General features: G+C 41.7%; 1 protein-coding gene across 5 annotated transcripts in view; it reads right to left on the reverse strand.

The window, feature by feature from the left end:
• The window catches only part of wdr27 (WD repeat domain 27), a 526,425-nt gene that overhangs the window by 27,676 nt on the left and 485,988 nt on the right, over positions 1–12,761 (reverse strand). The gene's annotated exons all lie outside the window — the stretch shown is intronic.

Raw genomic sequence — 12,761 nt, forward strand, 5'->3', positions numbered from 1 at the left:
CACTGACTCAACGAGTAAACAGAGTACCCAGTGTTGCTGTGAGTAATACAGACTGTCACAGTCCAGGTTTGATCCGATGGTCTGGTGAATTGGCTGATCACAGCCTTGGCAGTCACATGGATACATAGTTGGCTTCAGTGCTACTTGGCTCAGGAAGGACAAAATAACCAGCTAATGTTCCTAAATCCTAATCATTAACGAATGGCTCCTGCTGGAACATGTGCAAGTGTTGACATGGATTGAGGGCAGGATTAGGCCTGCCTTGGCTGACTGATACTCAACATCTAGGATGATGTCTGCAAAATAACAACTTGGGCTAGGCACTACTTGATATTTCTGAAATAAATTATGAATACAAGATGATCAGAGGAGATAAGAGCAATTAAACCAAAACTATTTTACACAAGATGATTTATAATGCACAGCAAAAATACCAAACCCATGTTTATGGACCAGATACACTCTACTTCACCAAACTCAACCGTGTATCTTCCTATTCCTTTATTCCTTATCTAGTTTCCCTTTAAGCATATCCATGGAATTTTTCCAAAGTATGTGGATTTTGCAGGCCTAACCATCATACCTCAATTATCATACATCTCAGTATCTCTTTAGGGAGCAAGTTGCAAATTCTCACCATTTCCCGGCTAAAGAATTTCCTCTTGAAGTCCCGACTGGATTTATGAGAGACTATCGTATATTTATGACTTTTGGTTTTGGCTGCTTCACAAATGAAAACATTTACTGTCCCTGTCTTCTCTACCAAAATGTTTCCTAATCTTAAAGAACTCTATCAAATCTTTACATAGTCATCTCCTTCCTTGAGAAAAGAAATCTCACCTGTTCAGTCTTCTTTTACATAAAACCTCTTGGTTTTGGTAACAATGTTGTTAAACTTTTTTACATCTTCTCCACTGCTTCTTTATTCTTTATATAATTCGGAGAACTGCACTGCAAGTGTGTTCAAACCAAGGTTCTGTATCAGTTTTGCATCACTTCACTGTTGTTCAATTCTAGCCCTGTCGAAGTAAAGCTCAGAGCTTGGTTTTTTTTTAAATGGAAGCCACTCCATGACGGTGTCCCCTCTGCTCAAATGATTAATGTTTATGTTACCAGCTAATGTGCCAGATGATTTATTCACTAAAAATTGGGTGTCACTCAAGTGTGCTTTGATATATTAGAAGTGTTGCTTTCTTAAACATTTAGCTCTGGAGAATTCAACACATGTGGGTGTGCACACAGTATAAGGTCAACCAAAGCTTTCGGGGGAGGGCAGGCAAAGACTGCATATGAATATTAGATTTGATCCACTACATAAATTTAATTTTGCTTCAAAGATAGAAACAAAAAAAACATTATATTATGAAACACAATCCAAAGAGCACAATAACATTCTTTTGTGTAAACATATTGACTGAGCCACTCACTAAGGATATGAGTCAGTTTTACCACTGAGCTCCTCACTGCCTTTGCCAATTGTTCAGTTTAATGAAAGAACTGTCTAATCAAAGGAAATTAGTTTATTTGCATAACTCTGCCAAAAGGTTTCTTGGCTTGCTTTCTGTTAACTTTTGAACTCATCGCTCCAAAACAATGACATCTTTAGTTTAACATTTCATTGTTTCCCCCTAAATTAGTTACTTAATTTATAATTTGCTCCTCTCCACATTCCCCTCCACTGGTTGGGCACATCATATTTCTTTGAGCCAGAACAGTAAGACAATGTGAGGCATGAGTCATGACTTCATTACAAGAACGACACAAGACTATTGAGTATTTTCAGTGCACTCACGTTCCAGCTACTCCTGAAATACGCCAATTCGGTGTTCTATTTCAGAATTGCGATGAAAAGTACAAAGGGGGCACATGGGAAATGGTCATTCCAATGCAGCGACTACACATTGGCTGCATCTATAGATCAGGGTGGAGGTTCCTAACACCACTGACACATTTGAGAATGGTCCAGTCAAATTGCTCCAGGCATCACAGGGTGTGTGTAGGCTTGATGGACCAGTTGGCCTTTTCAGTATGCATCTGTGCTGCCTTCAATTAACAGCTTCAGGTACTAGCTGAGTTCCCGATTTTTTTCTTCTGGAGTCTCTCGGTCATTGGGGCTCACACTCAACTGCTTCCCTTCGATCTTACAAATTAGTCTCATACTTTGACTCTCTGAATTGTTTCATGCAAAATGTCCAGATTACAGAGGAGGAAGTGCTGGCTGTCTTGAAACGAGTAAAGGTGGATAAATCCCCAGAACCTGATCAGGTGTACCCGAGAACTCTGTGGGAAGCTAGGGAAGTGATTGCTGGGCCTCTTGCTGAGATATTTGTATCATCGATAGTCACAGGTGAGGTGCTGGAACACTGGAAGTTGGCAAACATGGTGCCACTGTTTAAGAAGGGTGGTAAGGACAAGCCAGGGAACTATAGACCGGTGAGCCTGACGTCGGTGGTGGGCAAGTTGTGGGAGGGAATCCTGAGGGACAGGATGTACATATATTTGGAAAGGCAAGGACTAATTAGGAATAGTCAACATGGCGTTGTGCATGGGAAATCATGTCTCACAAACTTGATTGAGTTTTTTGAAGAAGTAACAAAGAGGATTGATGAGGGCAGAGCAGTAGATGTGATCTATATGGAATTCAGTAAGGCGTTCGACAAGATTCCCCATGGGAGACTGATTAGCAAGGTTAGACCTCATGGAATACAGGGAGAACTAGCCATTTGGAAACAGAACTGGCTGAAAGGTAGAAGACAGAGGGTGGTGGTGGAGGATTGTTTTTCAGACTGGAGGCCTGTGACCAATGAAGTGCTACAAAGATCGGTGCTGGGTCCTCTACTTTTTGTCATTTACATAAACAATTTGGATGCGAGCATAAGAGGTACAGTTAGTAAGTTTGCAGATGACACCAAAACTGGAGGTGTAGTGGACAGCGAAGAGGGTTACCTCAGATTACAACAGGATCTGGATCAGATGGGCAAATGGGCTGATAAGTGGCAGATGGAATTTAATTCAGATAAATGCGAGATGCTACATTTTGGGAAAGCAAATCTTAGCAGGACTTATACACTTAATGGTAAGGTCCTAGGGAGTGTTGCTGAACAAAGAGACCTTGGAGTGCAGGTTCATAGCTTCTTGAAAGTGGAGTCACAGGTAGATAGGATAGTGAAGAAGGCTTTCTTTTCTTGGTCAGAGTCTTGAGTACAGGAGTTGGGAGGTCATGTTGCGGCTGTACAGTACATTGGTTAGGCCACTGTTGGAATATTGTGTGCAGTTCTGGTCTCCTTCCTATCGGAAAGGTGTTATGAGAAGTGCTATACATATGCAAACCTCTTTTTCCGACTATTTTATATATTTCAAAGTTTTTCAAGATTAATTAATTGGTTAATAGATACCTTAGCTACCTCATTTTGAAAATAACAGGGATTTTCATCCATTGACTTGTATCTATCTGTTGTCCTAGTTTTCTCTCAATATGTTCTTGAACTCTATTCCTGCTCTATTCCTGATGAAGGGCTTTTGCCCGAAATGTCGATTTTCCTGCTCCTTGGATGCTGCCTGACCTGCTGTGCTTTTCCAGCACCACTCTGATCTAAACTCTGGTTTCCAGCATCTGCAGTCCTCACTTTGGCCTCTGTTCTCGAACTTGCTGAACAATCCAAATGGCTCTATCTAAAGGCAGGAAAGAACAGAGGCTATTTTCAGTGTCCAGTCAAACCACTTAATGTGAGATTTTCTGGGTCAGTCATTTTCTCCCCTTCGGAGTAGTGATTGGTAAATTCTATGGACAATGAGTACGGGTTACTGCAGTGCTCTTGTTAAAGTAACAATTTAAAATTAGGCTGTCTGTACCTCATTATCCCTCAGTGTGACCAGGAAAAACTCATGGAGCTGTTTATACCTTGGTTGCATTTATGCACATCGCCATCACTTGGTTGAGCATTGCAGTTTGTGAGGAGCAATTTCATTAAATTCCATTGTGAGGTGTAAATTATTTTGGCAGCATCTCCCACTGTTCTTGAGCACAGTTGCCATAGTTTTACCAGAGAGAGAGAGAGAGAGAGAGAGAGACAGAGAGATGGGAATCAAATCCACAATGTTGGCGTCTTGCTGCATTGCGAACTAGCAATCTAGCCAACTGAGGTAACCAACCTCCATACAGGGACTTGAAAAGCAAATCCAGAAATCTACACTGGAAAAAACATTGAGGCTGAAGTACAGCCAGTGATTCGAAGCAGAGTGTAAAACAGTTGCACAGTGCGAGGGATCACAAGTGAATTTAAAAAGGAACAAAATATTTTTGCTGGAGGCATCTGAGTGTTAAAATAATCCACGTAAGGAATGTTGGAGAACATGAATCAGGGGAGATAGAGTTAGAAGTCACACAACACCAAGCTATAGTCCAACAGCTTTATTTGAAATCACAAGCTTTCAGAGCGCTGTTCCTTTGTCAGGTCTCCTAATAAACGAGCAACGTTCCAAAAGCTTGTGATTTCAAATAAATCTGGTGGACGAAAACCTGGTGTTGTGTGACTTCTGACTTTGTCCACCCCAGTCCACACCGGCACCTCCACATCAGAAGAGATAGAATATGAAACAGGTGAGTTCTGACATGATGGGCGCAATCTTCCCAAGTCCTGAACGATATAGGCAATGGCAGGAAATTTAGGACAATAGCGTCAGAATTCGGGTGAGGCCTTTCTCAATGTCAGGAGCAACAAGTTGCATTTTCCAACTAAATTTTAGACACCGAGATGAGTGAGCAGTGAGAGATCTCTTAACAGGAAGCAAGTTCATTAGCTCCCTCTTAACTACCTAATCTCATCTCATTAATACGCAGGTTCCCACATCCTGCCAGACAGAAACTAGACGCCAAGAATTCTGGACCTGAAATTTAGGGATGGGTATCTAGTTACCCTAGCACATCGCTCAAACCTTCGGACGTCCATCTGGAACAGCCTGCATTAAAACCTCTATGTACACTCCAGGATAGCAGCTTGGGCACTAAACCTCAGCTTCCCCACACCATCATGGTCCATCGCCGATGTACTTCCAGTATGCAGCTGCATTTCAATGCTGCATCTTGGGATGCACCAGCACCACTCATTGCAATGCTACTACCTAGATACTTTACACACAGGGACTATCACCCAGCTCTGACCAGCCTGATATATACATTGTTGCTCACAGTATCCCTTCCCTGTCTTGCCTTTTAAGTGATTGGCCCCCTCAGCGAGAGCTAAACAGTACATCTGTCTTTGACTTTCCTTATGTCACAAAGCCATAAACTTGTCATGGTTGTCAGCAGTCACCAGTGAAGGGAGAGGACATGCTGCCATAAGTAACCGTGCTATGTAGATTTCACATCAGCACCATGTGCCAGCAGCACATGTGGCAAATACATTACATGTGCTTCACCAAAATAGCCATGTCTCAAAGTCTAAGGGGAATAGTCCTTAGTCATCCAGTGAGATTCCTTCAGTCTGGGAGGTTTCCAGCAAAGTAAAACAAAGGAAGCCTCCAATATCAGTCCAGGGGCTTGGCACAGTTATTTGGCTCCTCAGGATGGTCAGGGTCAGGAGACTTTCCTTGTATGGGGTCAGGTGTCAAAATGTCAGGCACCCAGCACACATTTTGGCTCTTTCTGCCCTATTGTGGGATTGTTCTCCTAGAATGAGAAAGGAAGGGACTGAACAAGATGAAAGTGGTATAGGTCGGGGAAGGGTGAAGTATCCCAAGGGAGTGAGTAGGGGGCACAAAAGGGGAGTGAGGAGGGGGCAGGGTTAGTGAATTGGTGGACAGTGAGTGAGGGAAGATTTTCCATGTAATGATGAGAGTGGTACAGCATGTGCCTTGGTAAGAGGTGAGTGCAGTTACGGAGATAGGATGACTGTGAGATAGAAGAATGAAGAACAAAAGCTCACTAATCTCCTTCCCAACTGCTGGGCATTCTTCAGACAGCTGAGACTGACTTGGTGATGATGGTGGGTGTAGTCTCCAGCTAGGCTGACAGCGTTTGATGTTGTGCTCTTTCTGCAGACCCCAGGGAAGAGGACCTCTGTACCACCTCCAGATCCAAATCTACAAAGTGGGATGTGGATCCCCTTTTATACATCATGCCCTCCGGGGCTAATGTCACAAATTCTGCAGAGCAGTTCCAGACTGACAGTGCTTGTCTGGGTGGCAAGAAGGCTTTTTAAAGATGCTGCTGGCACCAAAGGATGCTAGGGTATCCTGAAAGTGGTGAGTACCTCTGGCTTCAGATGGTATGAGGATAAGGCAAGCATCAGACAAGAGGGGGTAAGTTTGGATGCTAGTGTGAAAAAACATGCTAGGCCTCACAGAGAGAAACCCTTCATGAATCTCAGTGAGAAAGGCGCTTTGCCAAAACATGGTAAGATTCAGCCCCTCATGTCTACAATTCCTGTTAACTGGCTGAGTAATTACATATGCAGGTAATATCACAGCGCAGCTGAGCATGTGCAGATGGCTCACTGTGGTCATGTTTGTATTGGTAATACATACACTTATATTTTTCAGAATGGGAAATGTCAAGATGGAGTTCATGTAAAATGAATAGGTCTTTGACTTCAAATGAATAAGACTTGATATGTTTGAATAAACCTAGTTAAAATAATCACATTTTGCTTTCTGCCCTAATCAGAATTACCTGCAATTCAGATCAAATTCACTGGCTTTCACAAATACAATCAAGACCATGGTTTGATCCCCACAAAGCACATCAACACTTTACTAAATTATATTGAATTATTGCCTGCGTTAGTTCCATTTTTGCCTGTTGCAGTAGATAAGCCCCGAAGGCTCCTTTTCATTATGTGTAATTAATGCAGAGGGCAGTGAATTCCCTTGTTTCAGTAACATTGCACAACCAGGAAAAGGGACATAGATTTATATCTGAGTGTTAATGCCAACAATCTTGAGCTGGTGCAGAGAAAGCCACTAAGGCCATATGTTTTGCTGAGAGTTGGAGATTAACCGCCTTCTACTCCAGTTTTGATTTCTCAGAGCGACACAGCTGATTCGGTTCCAACAAGCATTGAAGTGAAAATAGCTTCAAAGTCCATAGGACTTTCTTAAATCAGCGCTAATAACTGCTTTCCTGGCATGCACACATCTTACAAATTTCTCTCAAAAATCAAAAATTGTCCCAGGTGAGCTGGGTAGTGAGTAGTATTTGCCCGCTCCTCCGAATGGAGAAGGAGTTCTCAGGAGGGAGGCACAAAGATTTATACAAGGCAGTGGCATTCCAGTTTCTAACAGCAGGTTTACATAGTGTGTTACCCATACAGCCAGCAAGTCATGGTTTTTAAGACCACTGGGGATTATCTTAGAACAGGCAATTAATTAAAATGACCAACAACAATTACATTGGGGAATACCTGGCAAACCACCAACACCCACTTTATCTGGGGTATTTCTTTGGACAAATTGGAAAGAGCTTAAACTTGTTTTGAGCTAGCTGCAGACAATTAGAACATTATAAAGTACAGCACAGAACAGGCCCTTCGGCCCACGATGTTGTGCCGAGGATTAATCGTAATGTAAAATAAAATAACCAAACCTATGCCCCCCTCAATTCACTGCTATCCATGTGCATGTCCAGCAGTCACTAAAATGTCCCTGCTCGGGGTCGCGTAACTATTTATTTTTCCAACATCATCAAGTGATGGGTCTACTTTACCACTGGAGGTTTGAGGCCATCCAGTGAAAACGATTGTTTACTGACAAAAATTAGTGGTAAATAATAAGTATTTTCACACGAAAGAAGCATTCACTCCCCCTTAAGAAAGAGGAAGATTAGCAAATGAGCAAAAGTGCGATGAGTCTAAGAGATTTGCAGAGAAAAGTCCTGGTCTATTACTGCATTATTAATGATTGATGGTCAAGTGGCATGGACATGTCAGACCATATGCACACACTGCAGTCCAGATAGAGGCTGTCTGGCCACTAGTTTATAGCTGACTGATTAAATCAAATTCTATCTCATTACACATCACCTTAGGATGAGTGCTAGTTTTGAGAGATCTACATTGAATTCTAATAGTGAAAACTAGTGGTCTTACTATGACATGCACAGGAGTGCTGATCTTCAAATAGAAAAACATTGGTGTATGAATAAGTCAAATCCCATTTTATAACTTGGGATTCTGGGTCTTTTTCTGGCCTTCTGTTTTACCAACTCCACCTGTTTTGCCATGAATATTGAATTAAGTCAGTGTCCTTGATCATAAATTAACAATGTGGCACAACGATATTCAGAAAAGAAACAAATATACATTTAGAATGTATTTTTCATCCTCACTGGATGTTCAAAGGGTTTTACTGTTAATTTTATTTTGAAGTGATGCCACTTTATTAATATAGATGTAGCAACTAATTTATTTTTAGCAAACTTCCATAATCAACAACTCGATAATAACTTGATAATTTGTTTTTTACACTGTTGATTGAGGGACAATATTGACCAGGACACTAGGATAAATAGAAACAAAGAAAATTTGCTGGTGAAACTCAGCAGGTCTGGCAGTGTCTGTGGAGAAAGAAACAGAGTCAATATTTCGAGTTTGATATTTCTTTAGAAAAGTAGTACATTCATGTTTCCAGCATTCCACAGTATGTTGCTTGTTTTTTACCAGGATAACTTGCTTCTTCAAAAGAGTGCTACGGAATCTTTTATATCTATCCTTGTGGGCAGATATGTTCATCTGGGAGTGCTGCATTTCCTCAATACTGCATTGGAGTCTCAGTCTTGATTTTTATGATCAATCACTGGAGTGAGACTTAAACCTGGAAATGTATAATTCAGAAGCAAGTGTAGAATCAATGGAGCCATGGCTATTGCAGCCACAATAATACATTGGAAGACATTTTACACAACAGCTGACTATGGCTAATGTTATATCACTTTTTAAGAAAGGTGGGAGAGAGAAAGCAGGAAATTATAGACCAGTTAGTCTGACCTCAGTGGTGGGAAAGATGCTGGAGTCTATTATAAATGATGAAATTACGGCACATCTGGATAGTAGTAACAGGATAGGACAGAGTCAGCATGGATTTATGAAGGGGAAATCATGCTTGACTAATCTTCTTGAATTTTTTGAGGATGTAACTCTGAAGATGGACGAGGGAGATCCAGTGGATGTAGTGTACCTGGACTTTCAGAAAGCTTTTGATAAAGTCCCACACAGGAGATTAGTGAGTAAAATTAGGGCGCATGGTATTGGGGGCAAAGTACTAGATTGGATTGAAAATTGGTTGGCTGATAGGAAACAAAGGGTAGTGATAAACGGCTCCATTTCGGAATGGCAGGCAGTGACCAGTGGGGTACCGCAGGGACCTGTGCTGGGACCGCAGCTTTTTACAATATATGTTAATGATATAGAAGATGGTATCAGCAATAACATTAGCAAATTTGCTGATGGTACAAAGCTGGGTGGCAGGGTGAAATGTAATGAGGATGTTTGGAGATTACAGGGTGACCTGGACAAGTTAGGTGAGTGGGCAGATGCATGGCAGATGCAGTTTAATGTGGATAAATGTATGGTTATCCACTTTGGTGGCAAGAACAGGAAGGCAGATTACTACCTCAATGGAATCAATTTAGGTAAAGGGGCAGTACAGAGAGATCTGAGTGTTCTTGTACACCAGTCAATGAAGGCAAGCATGCAGGTACAGCAGGTAATGAAGAAGGCTAATAGAATGCTGGCCTTCATAACAAGAGGAATTGAGTATAGAAGCAAAGAGGTGCTTCTGCAGCCCTGGTGAGACCACACCTGGAGTACTGTGCAGTTCTGGTCTCCAAATCTGAGGAAAGACATTCTGGCTATTAAGGGAGTGCAGCGTAGGTTCACGAGGTCAATTCCTGGAATGGCGGGATTACCTTACACTGAAAGACTGGAGCGACTGGGTTTGTATACCCTTGAGTTTAGAAGACTGAGAGGGGATCTGATTGAGACGTATAAGATTATGAAAGGATTGGACATTCTGGCAGCAGGAAACATGTTTCCGCTGATGGGTGAGTGCCGAACCAGAGGACACAGCTTAAAAATACGGGGTAGACCATTTAGGACAGAGATAAGGAGAAACTTCTTCACCCAGAGAGTGGTGGCTGTGTGGAATGCTCTGCCCCAGAGGGCAGTGGAGGCCCAGTCTCTGGATTCATTTAAGAAAGAGTTGGATAGAGCTCTCAAAGATAGTGGAATCAAGGGTTATGGAGATAAGGCAGGAATAGGATACTGATTAGGAATGATCAGCCATGATCAGGTTGAATGGCGGTGCAGGCTCGAAGGGCTGAATGGCCTACTTCTGCACCTATTGTCTATTGTCTATTGAAAGAACTTAAATTGGATTGAGTCAATAATTACAAACAACCCAACAATCTTATTATTGCATACAATATGTTTCAAGATCCAGTTGGTTGATCATAGAATATCTCTGTTACATTTGTAACAGAAATCTCCCCCCAACCTGAACTTGGAATGTGGTCGAGATAGTGAGAGCTTTCATCAAACGTGTCGGTTGGGTCTTTCAGCTATAAAGACAAGCCAAGTGGGCACCTTGTAAGCTCCTCGGTCTCTCTGCACCCCTCTCCAACAACACATATCAGCTCAAGGCTTCTGTTCTGTTCTGTTCAGATTCCCAACTAACCACACACCTGACAACACTGAATCCCCTAACTTGAAATGGTCCATAGTGTTCAGCTGCAAAACTCTCGCCTGGCTGAATGTGGCATTTGTGGACGGAAGGATGCTGCCACCTATCCTCTTTCCATTGACAGGATCTGGAGGACTAATAGCTTTACAGAAGTGTAGGATAAACCATTGCTGAGTCTTAACAAGAAGAGACCCTTGTATCAACAAGATATAGTTTATTACATGATAGCAATTAGACAAAATTTACAGTAGTTTGTTAGACAACATTGTATAGACTATGAGGAGTCCTGTGTTCGGAGGTCTGTATTCTGTAAGATCCCAAGATCTTCTGCTTTATCCCCACCTAGGCCAGTATGGCATTATCAGATTGGGGTGGACTTAGTCTCCCATATTCAACACTGATCTCCGGAAAAGGGATACCCAGTGACACCCACTGTCAACAAAAAGCCTAACTATAAGGAGTACAACTACACAGAGCGGTGATGTTGTGGCTGGGTGACCGTACTTGTATTCCAAGGTCTGGGGTAAGAGAATTGTCACCAATACTTTGAAAGCAAATGTGGTTGACAGCTTGCAAGCAGCAAGATTCCAATTTAGTTTTGTCAATAACTTCAGTAGAATAAAAAATTAAGCATAATGTAAAGCAAACTGTTGAATTTCCATGACTTGTTTTCCGCTCTGCTTCACCCTCAACATTTGGTGTTAACAGAGTATCTTCAAGATGGCAAAACATCCAAAGGTGCTACACAAGTGCATTATCAAAGTGAATGTGAAACTGAGCCACAAAAGGGGATACTACAAGAAAGGAAAAATGGAATCACAAAATAGTTACATCACACAAATGGCCAGTCAGTCTTGTCTGTGAGTGCTCTCTGATGGACAGCACTCACATTTGCATGCATTCCAGATACGATTGTTTCTCATGTCACTATTGATTGTCTTTTGCCAAAAAGAAAAACTTGCATTTACATAGTACTTGCCACAACTACTGGATGTTTCAAAGTGCTTCGTCGCAAATGAGGTATGTGCGGGTTGTCATGTAATATCATTGGACTAGTAATCGGAAACCCTAAGCCAATGTTCTGAGGACATGGGTTTGAATCTCACATGATAGATGGTGAAATTTGAATTCAATAAAATCTGGAATAAAAGGGAGCCTAATGGTAACCGTGTAAACACTGTCAACGTTTCTTTGGTAAGAAACCCAACTGATTGTTGCCCTTAAGGGAAGGAAATTTGCCGTACATATCTGGTCTGGCCTACATGTAACCCCAGACCCATAGTAATATGATTGACTCTTAATTGGCCTCTGGACAATTAGGGATAGGCAGTGAATACCAACCTAGCCAGGAAGGCCCACATCTCGCGAACAAATTTAAAAGCACACCTTTGAGGTCTAGTCACTGCGATGTAGAACAGATGACCAAACATTTGGAAAACATTATAGGTTGAAAGGAATGTTCCTCAAGGAGGCAAAAGAGGTAGAGAGGGAGAGTAGTTTAATGGAGGGACTTCGAGTTCTTAGTTGGCTGAAGTCAGGGCCTGGTGGAGCAATGAGTATTCACTCTGTGCCAAGTTTCTGATACTTATAACCGAACGCATCACAAGTAGCACTGAGCATACCACTGAATTTCAAGGTTGAGCTAAACTATCCAAAACATTAACACAGACAAAACAATACACAAGCTGGGTGGTAGGTGTCTCTTAATCCAACATGTTCTTGCAAAGGAATACTCGTCAAGCAAACATTAAAGACAACAATCTGAATATTTCTCAAATTGTTCTAATACATTTTTGCTGATAAGTCTTTTGAAAATTCTCGTTCTTCATTTACAGTAAATCTATGTAACACTCTATGTGATCAGCAAGAAGTGTAAAATGAAATTTGCAAATGCAACTCAGGACCAGAGCAAAAAAACCATAATCAGCATCTTGAGTAATATGGGACTTGTATTTGTTAGCACCCAGAGCAGGCACGATTACATTGGTACTCCATGACCACACATCAGAGACTTAGAGTCATTTTAAATTCACCCTTCCTCATTGGTATTGAGGTGAAGAGTAAGTGTGCTTCTGCTTTCCAGTTAT

The sequence above is a fragment of the Chiloscyllium plagiosum genome, unplaced genomic scaffold, assembly GCF_037043375.1.
Source record: "Chiloscyllium plagiosum isolate Xiang-an unplaced genomic scaffold, Cpla_swu_hap1 HiC_scaffold_10, whole genome shotgun sequence".
In the NCBI taxonomy this organism is placed as follows: domain Eukaryota; kingdom Metazoa; phylum Chordata; class Chondrichthyes; order Orectolobiformes; family Hemiscylliidae; genus Chiloscyllium; species Chiloscyllium plagiosum.